Here is a 13,838-nt window from a genome sequence, read left to right on the forward strand (position 1 = left end):
GAATTAGCAGAAGGCTGGACATGACATCTGCCTCCACTCCAGGGGACGGGCAATAGAGCACACCCACCCCCACTCCTTAGAATGTTACGCAGTCAACAATCAGGTGAGAAAAAGCTCCATGTGAGATAGGTGGGGAATCGTCAAGATGTTTTGGAGGGAAAGGAGCCTGACAGAGTGAATGGCACGTGCTGATTTGGAGGGAACAGATGGAAGCTCACAATGTAGTGTTCTGAAGCTGAAGGCCCTGGATGTCTGGAGAGAAGAGAACCAGGTGGGAGACAGGGTGGGAGGGACTTTCCCATCCCACAACCCTCCCTGATGCCCAGTCACTACATTAGTGAAAAATTGTTGTTGTTCAGCTGCCAAGTTGTGTACGGCTCTTTGTGACCCCCTGGACTGCAGCATACCAGCATGCCAGAGACAGAGGCCTCCCTGTCTCTTACCATCTCTCAGAGTTTGCCCAAGTGATGCCACCCAGCCATCTCATTCTCTGTCGTCCCCTTCTCCTTCTGCCTTCAATCTTTCCCAGCATCAGAGTCTTTTCCAATGAGTTGGATCTCCATGTCAGGTAGCCAGAGTATTGGAGTTTCAGCTTCAGCATCAGTCCTTCCAGTGAATATTCTGGGTTGATTTCCTTTAGGATGGACTGGTTTGATCTCCTTGCTGTCCAAGGGACTCTCAAGAGTCTTCCCCAGCCCCACAGTTCAGAAGCATCAATTCTTCAGCTCTCTGCCTTCTTTATTGAAGATGGGCAATTATCCTGCATAGAAATGCCACCGCTGTTAGGAGGAGTAAGGTGACTGCTGACAGCTGGAGGCAGGAGAAACTGCTCACTGGGGGCAGAGGGGGTGGGGTGATGGGCACACCCCTCAGGGACCTGTCTGTTCCCCTTTCTCACAAAGCCAACCACCCAAGGAACAATAGGGCTTCCCCTCCTCTTCGGAGAGAACGGGCGGGTGAAGACAGCCTGCAGGGCTAGAGGTGGCAGGTGGAAACCTCAATGAGGTGCCAAATGCTATTCTGAGAGGCCAGGCGGAAGCCGGGCGGAAGTCGTGCCGGGGATGGTCTCAGGCTAGGTTACTGCAAGTGTGTTTGTGCTGGGGGAGGGGTGCCCCGGGGAGGGCAGGGAGATGCCAGGGGGTGCTCCCAGTCAGGCCTTATGCTCCCAACCCTCCCGGAAGCTGCTAGTCCAAAGCCAAGCCAGTTTCTGTTTTGCAGGAAATAGGGGTAGGTTAATGCATTCATCCCCCTCCATTTTCCTATCCACTCTGCCAACCTCAACCGACTCCCGGATCACTCTCACCCTCCTGACCTGCCGCAGTTCTTCACCCTGGCTGGGTGCATTCAACCTCAGGTTGCTCTCACAGGCTGTGAGTCCCTTAGAACACTCTAGCCTCTTGCCTCCTTCCACGACTCTTCTCCAGTGGCTTTTGCTCCACCCACCTCTCACCTGGGCCCTCCTGGTTCTTCTCCAGTACCTCACCTTGTTTCCTTCATAAAATTGTAACCCAATGATTTTTTTTTTTTCGCTTATGCTCCTGTCTGGGCAGTAGCCACACCCACCTGTTTTTATTGCTGCAGAGAGAAGGTTGCGCTTTTGTAGAAGGAACAAAAGGAGACTCTTTGGGGCACAATGTCCTGTCACTTGGGGGAAAATATTCAATGTTCTGAGGCTCATCAAAGAGAGAGCCTGAATCTAACCAAGGTGGGGAATTTTAGAGCAAACAATTAGACTGTCCTTCAAGATAAAAGAGGTTGACTTTGTGACAGGCTTGGCTAAGGTTAAGGACCAGCAGGAAGGAGACACATTTTCCTTCCTTTGCAGTAACCCAGAGGGTAGGAGCCAAGGGCCATGGATTCTGAGCATGAAACCAACATAGGCTGAGAAATAGAGAAAGTTGAATCCCTATAACAGTATGTGAATTGCTGGATCCAGACATTCCTGAAGCCAGAAATTCAGCTGCATGAGTCAATCATGTCCAACTAATCATTCCCCAGAAGGTGGGTAAATCAATCAAGATCCTTTCCTTTGCATATGACAGAAAACCCAAGTCAGACTTCTCGGGTGGGCAGAATAATGTCCCTCCCTCTTAGACATTGTGTCCTGATCCTGGGAACCTGTGACTACGTGAAGTTTGAATATATTTGGTTACAGGGCAAAACGGATTTTGCAGATGTGATTAAGATCATGGATCTTAAAAGAGGGAGAGTATCCTAGATTATCCAGGTGGGTTCAGTCTAACACATGAGTCATTAAAAGCAGATAGCTTTCTCCAGCAGGAGGCAGAGAGGGGCAGCAGAAGAGGAAGTTGAAGAGATTTGAACACCAAAGGGCCTTGATCCACGGTTGCATTGTTGCCAAAGGGAGCCACGTGGGAAACAAGAGAAGGAATGCGGGCAGCCTCTAACAAAAAACCCACCCCCGCTGTCTGCCAGCAGGACATGAGGACCACAGTCCCATAGACACAAGGAATTGAGTTTAGCCAGCTATCTGAATGAGGCTGGAAGAGGATTCTTCCCAGACCCTCCCATAAGGATCAGCTCTGCAGACACCTTGACTTCATCATCCTAAGCTGAGGACCTGTCTGGATCATGCTGTATCTGGACCTCTGAACCACAAAAAGTAGGACATAATTATCTGTTAAGTGTTGTTTTAAGCCACTAAGTTTGTGACAACTTGATAGAAAACTAACTCCGCGGTTTAATGAAAAAAGAGAATTGACAGGCTTTCTCACCCTGACTTCAGGAATGACTGGGTCCAGCAGTTTAAATACTGTCCTCAAGATGCAATGTCTCTGCTTCCTCCTATGCTGGTTCATGCTACATGGGTCACCCTGGCAGCTCCAAAGCTCCCACCCCCAGGTTAAATCCACAGGAAAGGAGGCCCAGTTCTCCCAGTTCTCCCATTGTAATTCTCACCATCTCTCATTGCCCATGAGCAGACCACGTGCCCACTCCTGAGTTAGTCTCTAAGGCTAGTGGCATGCAGTGTTCTTTTTGGCCAGGTCTGGGTCACATACCCACCCTAAGAAGGTCAGGGCTGGGATCTGGAGCCCTGGAGACTGAAAGACAGATGTGGGGAAGGTCTGGTTCCCCAAGGGGAAATCTGGGCATGGGAGGGGGTAAATGACCACAGTGGAGCCCCTGCACAAGGGGGCGGCAGGAGGTCAGAGTGCACAGAGAATGTGTGTGTTTCACTCTCTGGAGTAAAGTGCACAGCCACCGTGCAGGGTGGCCTGGGCAGAGGAGCTCCGAGCCAGCCCAGTGAATGTGACTCAGAACCTCCAGATGACTCCTGCCCTGGGGGCGCCGTTTCCAAACTCTCAGGCTAGCCAGCAGAGAAGCCTTGTGTCCCTCAGAAGCATGCTCGACTGGGACAGAGTAAATAAACTGATATTTATACCCCAGTTCCACAGGGTGGCCACTTGGCTCTGAGGCAAATATGGTCAAAACTGAATTGTGCGGCCCTGGGAGGAGACCGAGGCAGTCCCAGGAGGAGCCCGCGGGAGGCAGCCACATACCACACTCCCACAGGCAATCCCTGCTCCTTCCCCAAAGACTCGGGTCAGGAGGGAGGGGTCCAGCCCTCGCTCAGGCTCATCCCCTTTTCCCTGCACCCAGATCAGGTGGCCCCTCCTCTCCTAGGACCTGGACCCCTGCTGGCCCTTCCCAGGTCAGATCCCGGCTGGATCCACAGCCCACAGCCAGGGTACCCATGCCCCCATCCATCCTCTCCTAAAGATGGCCTCTGCCTCAGATGGCCTCTCCTTGACTCGGAAGATCACTTAAATTATTTAGAATTCATATGTCCAGCAAGTATTATAAGCCCCATCTATGTGCCTGGTACTGGGTGTTGGGGTTGGGTACCACCATGACGGCTCTGGTCTGCTCCTGCCCCTCCCAGCTTACAGTACAGGATGGGAGACAGATATTAAGTGAGCAAACAAAGTGTACTGAGAAGTACAAACCCTGATAAGTTCTCCTGAGAAGGCAGGCAAGCGGAGTGCAGAGTGAGGAAGGGTGGCAGGAAATGGCCAAGGATGGTCTCTGCAGGAACAGCACTCCAGGCAGTGCGGACAGCTTGCGCAAAGGCCCTGTGACCACCTGATAATTTCCTCCCCAGCTCCCGCTGATTCTGTAATGATCTTAGTTAATGGTTTCCCTGTTTTTTGTCCATCTCTCCCAGGAAACTGAAAGCCCTAGGAGGACCGAGATCTTTCTGCTTTGTTCCAGGCTGTCTCGGCAGGGCCTAGAACCAAGTCTGCACACAGTAGGTGCTAATACATGTTAGCAGAGTTCACTGAATTCAGTAACGATGAGTGGGCTGTGAGCTATGAAGGTGAGTGGACAAGCACGTTTAAAAATAGTGAATGAGGCATCAATTAAAGGTGTTCCCAGGTGGCTCAGTGGTAAAGAATTCGCCTGCAAAGCAAGAGATGTGGGTTTGATCCCTGGACCAGGACTATCTTCTGGAGTAGGAAATGGCAACCCACTCCAGTATCACTGCAGATGGTGACCAATCATGAAATGAAAAGATGCTTGCTCCTTGGAAGAAAAGCTATGACAAACCTAGACAGCATATTAAAAAGCAGAGACATCACTTTGCCAACAGCATGTCCGTTTAGTCGAAACTATGGTTTTTGCATTCGTCATATACAGATGTGAGAGTTGGACCATAAAGAAGACTGAATGCTGAAGAACTGATGCTTTTGAACTGTGGTGCTGAAGAAGACTCTTGAGAGTTCCTTAAATAGCAAGAAGATGAAAGCAGTCAATCCTAAAGGAAATCAACCTTGAATACTCACTGGAAGGACTGATGCTAAAGCTGAAGCCCCAAAACTTTGGCCCCCTAATGTGAAGAGCAGACCCATTGGAAAAGACTCTGATGCTGGGAAAGACTGAGGGCTTGAGGAGAAGGGGACGACAGGGGATGAAATGGTGGAATGGCATCACCGACTCAATGGACATGAGTTTGAGCAAACTCTGGGAGATGGTGAAGGACAGGGAAGCCTGGAGTTCTGAAGTCCATGGGATCACAAAGAGTCGGACACGACTGAGCACGTTAGTCATGGCTATGTCACTGCCTTGCTGCTGAGAAATCTGGAGTAACAAGCACAGATATTATCTGGAATTGGAGGGGCTCTCCTTTTGCACTTTTCAGAACTCTGTAACCTTCCAGTGTTTTACTCTGAGGTTGTAATTTCTTTCTACTCTTTTTGTTTTTTATAGTCATAGAAGCAATACATCTCTGCAGCATCACATTCAAACAGAAATATGTATAGAGTAAAAAGTAAAATCCATATTCGCCAGAGAGCACTCCTCAACCTGTGAATTCCACGAATGCCCGTTTAATCAGAGCCCCCCACCCCATGGGTTACACGTGATGCCCCTCTGTCCACCACGGACTATAGTGATGCAGGCCCAGGGCCAGACGAGTGTGGGTGAAGGCCTTGGAGAGGTCTGGGTCCCCTCCCCATCTTGGTTAAGCTCAGAGCCTCCCCTCCCCTTGTTCCCTGGAGATGCAGCCCAGGGCAGGGACTGAGCCCATGTTCGCAGCCTCTACCCCACAGTTCTAGCTAAGCAGACACCTGGGGAACAAACATCAAGAAGGGTTGGGAACCCATCACATGCGTCATCCAAAACAGAAGTGATATTCAGTGATAAACCAGTGTGGGAAGGGCCCAGAGCTCTGCTTTTTCCCGCGGTGACTTTCGTGGCTCTTTTGGAATACTCTTTCATTGTCTTTTCTCATTTTTTCAGAGTCACTGCTTTGCTGGTTTCATAAGAACTGCCTGGTGAGGTGGGCCTGGTATGTGGCAGGCCACCCTCTGGCCCCCCAGTCCCTGCAACCACTAGGCTCCTATCGCTATGGATTTGCCTATTCTGGACATGTCATACAAATGGAATCATGGGAGACATGGTCTTTTGCGACTGGTTTCTGCCCGCTATGATCCTGTTTTCAAGGTTCACCTGTGCTGTAGCATATATCAGAATTTCATGTGTAGAAAACCAACATGTGATTACCAAAAGGGGAAAGGGGGGAGGGATAAACTGGGAGGCTGGGACTGACATATACACACTACTATATATCAAGTAGATAATGAATGAAGACCTACTGTGTGGCACAGGGAACGCTACTCAGTACTCTGTAATGACCTGTATGGGAATAGAATCTAAAAAAGAGGGGATATATGTTTATGTGTAATTGATTCACTTTGCTGTACAACAGAAACTAACAAAACCTTGTAAATCAACTATACTCCAACAAAACTTTTAAAAAGGAAATTTCATTCCCTTTTATGGAAAATAATATTCTTTGTATAGGATACTATATTTTGTTTATCCATTTTTCAATGGTGGACAGTGCATTCATTTCCACTTTGGGGCTATTGTGAACAGGTCTGCTAGAATGTTCATGGACAAGGTTTTGTATGCATGTATGTTTTTTATTTGTCTTGGTATATACCCAGGCGTGCAGTTTATGGGTTGTATGGTTATTGCTGCTGCTGCCGCTGTTTAGTCACTAAGTCATGTCCCACTCTTTATGACCCCATGGACTGTAGCCCGGCCTGCTTCTCTGTCCATGGGATTTTCCAGTCTCCCAGGCAAGAATACTGGAGTGGGTTGCCATTTCCTTCTCTGGAGATCTTCCTGACCCAGGGATCGAACTCAGGTCTCCTGCTTAGCAGGCAGATTGTTTACCACTGAGCCACCTGGGAAGCCCCATGGTAATTCTACATTTAGTCATTTGGAAACTGCTGGACAATCTTTCGTTCATATTCCCGCCAGCAGGGTGAAAGTGAAAGTTCCTCGGTCATGTCTGACTCTTTGCGACCCTATGGGCTATACAGTCCACGGAATTCTCCAGACCAAAAATACTGGAGTGGGTAGCTGTTCCCTTCTCCAGGGGATCTTCCCAACCCAGGGATCGAACTCAGGTCTACCTGCATTACAGGCAGATTCTTTACCAGCTGACCACAAGAGAAGCCCAGAGAGTTTCATTTCCTCCCACTCCACCAACACGGGTTCTTGCCTGACTTTTCCTTCCAGCCACCATAGGGGCTGTGAAGTGGCATCTCACTTTTTTGCTTTGATTGCATTTAGTGTTATTCTTTTAAACCAGTCTAAATTGTAATAAAAACCCCATGCTATATTCACAGAGGGTATCAGAGCCACATAAAAGAAGTGGATGAGGAGCTCCCCTGCTCTCACCAGCTATACTCCAAGGGGATTCACAAAAAATATTTTTAAAACTGAATCATCAAAACCCTACAAAGAAGACAAATTTGAATTCTTCCTCCAACTACAGAGGACAGTCTTTTTGAACCTCTGAAGAAACGAGAGAGGATAAACAGGAAAAATGGACAGGTGGAAACATACAAAACATTAAATAGAACTAAACATGGTGGTTCTTAGGCCAAACTTCACTTCAAAATCATTGTGATGCTCTTTAAATAATACCTATGCCCAGACCCTTCTCCCAGAGACCAAGCTTCAGCTGGTCCCAGTGGGGCCCATGCAGTGTGGTTTGGGGAATTTCCCTGGAGCCAGGTTCTGTGGGTGCCACCAGAAACCTGTTCCCTGCAGACCGTTTGTGTCTTCGGGGGGGTTATATCTGTCTGGTTAAAGCCAGAGAGCAAGGGGTGCTATCAGTATTGGCAGTGGTCCAGCGAAATCCTGAGATCCTCAGAATGGAAGGGGAGAAAAGGCTGAGTTCCCCCAGGGACTGACCTGTTTTCCTTGGACCAAGGACAACAGCATTGACTGTACTAAAGGGCTGGCACTCCTCAAGCTCCTCCCTCAAACTTAACCCTCACTGCTTTTTCCACAGTTATCCCAGGAGGCACGGATGAGGAAACTGTGGATCAGAGAGGGTGAGTGACTCACCCAAGGTCACACAGCTTGTAAGGAAAGAGACTCAAATTCAGACTCATGTCTGTCTAATTCCAAACGCTTGCACTGGACCCTTGCACTGACTTCACTGGAGTGTGGATGGGGGCTGGCGGTCTATCTAACCTAACATTCATCTTTCCAGCATCCCTCCATCCACCAGTCCTCCCTTCCCTCTCTCTCTGTCCATACTTTCTTCCATTCATTCATCCCTCCCTCCCTCCCTCCATCCATCCATCAAGGCTTAACTGCATGAACATCCTCCACTTAGACATTGATGAGGACAAAATGGATGTGTATCTGATGTGGCCCATGCCTTTCTCCCCCACTGACTCCCTCCCATGGCTCCTAGCTGGCAAACTAAAACACCCACCAGAGCTTGGTGAGAAGCACAATCAGGACTAGTCGGGACTGTGGCGAAGGGGAGGAGCGAGTGTTCTATCGTTGCTCTGTAGGACTGTGGGCCAGAGAAGCTTCTGTCTGTGGGTGCTCTCCTTCCACGGTGCTCCATGAACATCTCTCCAAGTCACAAAGGTACCTCTACCTCATGGTTCTTCACAGCTGCACCAAATTTCACATTGCCATTCCTTCCAGTGGAGAAGCCAGCAGCAGCTTGAGGGGGTGGCTTTGGCATCAGACCCGCTGAGGTTTGGACCCCAGCTCTGCCGGCTTCCTAATTACTCTGAACCTCAGTTTCTGCATCTGTAAAATGGGGACAATGTACATGCATGCTGCATGGGGTTTGTGAGCTGACACAGCCAAACAGTGAGCACAGCACCTGGCAGAAGCTAGGTGCTCAGTAAGTACAGGATTCTCTGTCCAGCCTGCCCCACAAGGAGGAACACGGCAGCCTCATTCGTCCTGGCCCCCCATGCCCTGTGATCTTGGAGGCTCCTATTTAAACCTCAGCTCCAGGCTCAGGATTGTGGCCTTTTTTGCAAGTCCATCCCTCATCCTCCACCCATGAGAGCCAAGCAGACTCTTCACCTGGGCCAGGTGAGCTCATGCAGACCAACCAGGCAGAGGCCGGATCCGCAGCAAACAGGGGCGGGCGTCCTGGATGTGCTGAAGGCTGGTGAGCTGGGATGGTGGGAGGCCTTGGGTCATGCAGGAGCAGGATGCCAGGAGAACCCAGCCCAAAGGACCCAATCAGCTACAAGGAGGAAGAAGGAGGATGCAAGAGGCAGCCTGGACCCGTTCCTACCTAAGATGCTCTGAGGCCACACCCAGGCTCTTGTTCTGGGTGATGGCAACACAAGGAGAGACAGCTGCCCCGAAAGGGAAGAAAAGTCAGAGTGAATAAAGCTGGGGGGTGGGGGGGGTAGGGAAGCAGCTTCAACAAGGTCTAGGAAGGCATCTTGCAGATGGGGAGCAGGGGTGACATCTGAGCTGAGACTGGTGACTTTTGAACTAAGGCTGAGGGACAGAACACCTGGGGGGAGAGTGGCTTGTAAGAAAGGCATCTGCGAGGTGGCAGGGCCAGTTCAGCCATGGCACAGAACTGAGATTTTATTCCAGGGCAATGGGGAGCCACAGAGGCGTCTATGCCAGGGAATGTGCATGTTCTGTGTTACCTTTTTAGAAGATTGAGTGGGTCACCCTAGATAAGAGGTGGGAGGAGGCAAGGACAGCTGGGACCCCACCCAGCTCTGGCTCATCAGAGACACCCAGAAGACCAATATAAGCAAGCCGACGGGCACTGAAATGACCCCACCCTGGTAGTATTTGGAGTACGTGCACAGAAATGTAACATCAACCAGATGCCAAACTTCGGTCTCCAATTTTTCCTGCTCAGTTGCATATCGTATAGAATTGTGTTAAGAAAAACATAAAACTTCCCTGTAGTCCTGGTATTATTAACACCCCTGGTGGCTCAGATGGTGAAGAATCTGCCTGCAATTCAAGAGACCCAGGTTCAACCCCTGGGTATGAAAGATCCCCTGGAGAAAGGAATGGCTACCCACTCAGGTATTTTTGCCTGGAGAATTCCATGGACAGAGGAGCCTGGCAGGCTACAGTCCATGGGGTCGCAAAGAGTCGGATGTGACTGAGCGACTATAACACTTTCACACTAGTTTCTTCCTCTCGTTTATTATACACACATGTAAATTATTTGAATAAATTCCCTTTATTTTGGAATTTCCCCCCAACCTTGCTAATGTTACAATTTAGAAATAGAAGACCTTTATTTTTAATTTATCTACAAGTGTCTCCATCATGGGGCCCAAGGAAGCCAGCAGGAGGCACCTTGGACTCTCGAGTTGTCTAACGTAGCCAGCTTAGTTGGCTGGTGTTCGGGGCTTGGCGCGGGGGGCGGAGTTGCCCCATCCTTGATCTCCAGGCTGCTGTGTACACATGGCTTGAGGTGAGCAGACAGTGGAACAGGGCTGATAAGCACAGCCGGGCAGTTATCGACCCCAGCAGGAGGCCCAGGTGGTATCTGGAAGGCCAGGTGCCCACCCCACACCGGGGCCCGTGCCCCGTGCAGACACCCAGCCCAGGGCATGCTGGGCAGCTGCCCTGTATCTGGACAGCCCCCAATCCCAGGGGGCTCCCGGTTCCGTGTTTACATCTTGGGGACAAGCACAAGTGTGACTCAGCTCTCTAGGCAGGGACAAGCAGGGGTGGAGGGTGAGGAAGGAGAGAATGGAGCAGGGGTGGGGGAGGCCAGAGCCCAGCCCTTGGGGCAGGGTGGCGTGTGCCCTCCAGATTCAGGATTCTTGTGTCCAAATCCTGGCGGCCATGCCAGCTCTCTAGCCACGGGCAGGCAGCTGACCCTCCCAGTCTTGGTTTTCCTGCCTGTGAGCTGGGCACAGTCAACCGCCTGCGGGTTGCCAGGAGGATTCAGGGAAAGAATAGGAACAGACTATGTAAAGCCATCAGAAGTGTTCAGTGACGATCGATTGTCATGACCCTGGGGACAGCCTTAAGTTCCAGAGCTGAGGGTAACGCAGGGGAGGGTGTGCCTCATCTGCTGGAAACATGGGGTCCTTTATCCAAAGGCGGCGACCTAGAGGCAGCGGGCGGCTTTCACAGGAATTGGGGTGGTTTTCTCACCTCCACCCTCCACTGCTTGCTCAGCTTTCCCATGGGCACGGGGCTGCGGCTCTGGGAGCCGGGTGCCAGCCCCACAGCACTGAGCACGTTACCTAAGTCACCCTCTTTCATCCTAGTGGTGGTCTGGGGAGAGGACCGTGGTGATCACCCTGTGTGCAGGTGATCCTGACCCAGTTACTGCCTAGGGACAGGCAGTGACGAGGAGAGACAGAGCCAGAGGTACCCAAGTATCTAGTCCTTTGCACTGTTACATGTTGGCCTATGGGGTCTGCCTGCCTGGAGGAGGTTTGTGAGCAGGGTGGTGGGGGAGCCCTGGTCAAGACATTCCACCTCGAGCTCCCGGGGGCCACAGAGCCAGAGGCCAACATCACAGTCAAACCCAAGCCTGGACCAACCACGTAGCCCCTCTGAGTCTCAGTCTTCCCCTCTGTAAAATGGGACTATTAACCCACACCTTGTGGGAGGGTTCTGACCAGGAGGAATAGAGCCAGCACACGGGAGAACATCAAACCATCTGCCCAGGGCAGCATCCCACTCAAGGACCCTAAATGTGAAAGCACCTTGGGCCGCAAGTCCTACAGGGGGGTCAGATGCCCCATGATGACTGTTCACCAAATCTGAGCGACATGATGAGGCAGAAACTTGAGCTGCCATCTCAGAACTGCCCCTGGGGAGCCGGGTGACCCTGGGCAAGTTCTGTGCCCACTCTGAGCCCTAATTTCTCCACATGAGAAGTGGGCATGACGATGACAGACCCAGCTCACCTGGCTGGTATGAAGGTCGAGAGAGGGACTGGGTCAGTAACAGTGTGCACAAAGCCCCTGTGAATGGGACGTTAGTATCCTAGACTCACAGCTAACTGCCAGGAGAGTCTGAGACAGAAACTGCATGATGGACAGTCCCACCTTCCTCCTTAGTGACAAAAAACTTTCTGTATTCCGGTAAAAATCCAGCTAAACACCTGCATTGCCCACCAGCCCCTCATGGTTGAGTGTGGCCATGTGACTAAGTTCTGGTCAGTGAGATGAAAGAGAAATGTGCAATTTCTGTGAAACCTCCTTGGGAATTCCCAGCTTGAGGTATTCCTTTCACTTTCCTCCTTCTTTCTTCTGTCTAGAACTCTGAGATGATGACTGGATTTCTGGCAGCCACCTTGTTTCATGTGATGTCTTGAGAAAGTAAACCACGCACTAAAACAGTGACATTGGAAGTTAGAAGGAGCCTGATTCTGATGACTGGAGCTCTCATTTAAACACTGGACCTTCTGCTTCAAATCTCTTTTACATGAGAAAAACAAAGAAATGAACTTGTAACTTGCTAAGAACTACTGTTACTATTTTTTTATTGTATATCACTCAGCCTAATTTTAAGTAATGCAGACCCTTTGAGATTGTATATATCCAGAGTCTTGACTGCAAAGGTCAGAAAAAAATAAAATTAAATAGGGGTAAGTGAAAAAGGAAATTTATTAGCCCTTATAATGGGGGAAGTCCAGGGTCTAATTCAGGCACAGCTGGATCAAGGGGCCCCATAGATGTCACTGAGACCTTGTTCTGACTCCTCAGTTCTACCTTCCCTAGTGCGGTCTCTTCATAGGCACACACCCCTGCCTCTCCACTCCATGCCTTCGCCCCACCCCCGCCCCTCCCCCCACCCCAGCAGCTCCAGGCTTATCTGCTCCCAGATTGGCTCCCCGGCAGACAGACAGCTTCCTTCCCCCAAGAGGACCAGTAGGAATCCAGAACTGACTCCCATTGACCCAGACTGGGTCATATGCCTAACCCTGAACCAATCACCGAGGCCCCTCTCACGACACTGCCTGCTGGGGATGCAGCAGAGAAGGGACAGAGCCCTGGTCTTAGGGGGACTGTTGTGGCCCCTTTCTCAGGGAGGCAGAGACCCAGCTGAGCTCACCCTGCCAGCCTCAGAGGGTACCAGGGCCCCAGATCAGGCGCAAGCCCTTCACCTCCATGGCAGAGCACCTCCCACCGCCACTCCTCGGGGGCCCAGGCAGTGGTGACTCCACTTTTGTGTCTCAATTTCCCAATCTGTGCAAAGGGGCCATCTGAGTGTCCCCTCGTGGGTAACCGGCCATCCAGGAAAAGCGCTCGCACACAGCGCCTGAGCCAGGTTAGCACCGTGGATGTCGGCAGCCGTATTCACTATCCTCATTTATAATCATCGTCAGGGCATCCCACCTGCACAGACCATCACCTGCCGCCCTCAGCTTGCTCCTGCCCTGCACTAAGTGCCCTGACTCTGGAAGTTCACTCTCCGGGGTTTACCACCGTCCAGAGCCCTCAGTCCCGGACCCCAGGAGGATGTGTATGAGGCCTCGAGGCCGGTCCCAGAGGCTGCCACCAGCCGATAGCGACAGGAAATGGGCTGGCCGCGAGTGGCCCTACAGATAACCCTGGCAGCACCCGCCACCCACTCCCGGCCCCCCCTCCCCAGCCCTTATCAACAGCAGCAAATGTCTTCTCGGAGCTGGGAGCCCCGTGGTGACCTTCATGACCACTTGCCAGTATTTGCAAACTAAGACCCAGCCAGAGGGAGAGAGGCAGGGGGCAGGGCCAGGTGTGAGGGGGCATCACGGGTCCCTGGTGAGACAAGGAAACCCTGCCTGGCAGGATCTCACCTGACTTGACCCCGGGAACCCTGATTCTTCCCTGGGCAGAGGCTGGGGGCCTGGACCACAGAAAGGGGGAATTCGTAAATCTCAGAATCAAAGGGACTGAAACAGACCCAAGGCGATCCCATGGGGACCCCAGGACAGCACAGTGTAGGTGGCTCCGTCTGCCTCAAGCCACCTGCCTGAATCAGGGTGAGTCATCTTGCTTCAAAGCCAAAGGCTGACCACGTGGAGTTGTCAGTGGACCTGGGGTCACACC

Source organism: Cervus elaphus, chromosome 23 (assembly GCF_910594005.1).
Source record: "Cervus elaphus chromosome 23, mCerEla1.1, whole genome shotgun sequence".
Lineage (NCBI taxonomy): Eukaryota > Metazoa > Chordata > Mammalia > Artiodactyla > Cervidae > Cervus > Cervus elaphus.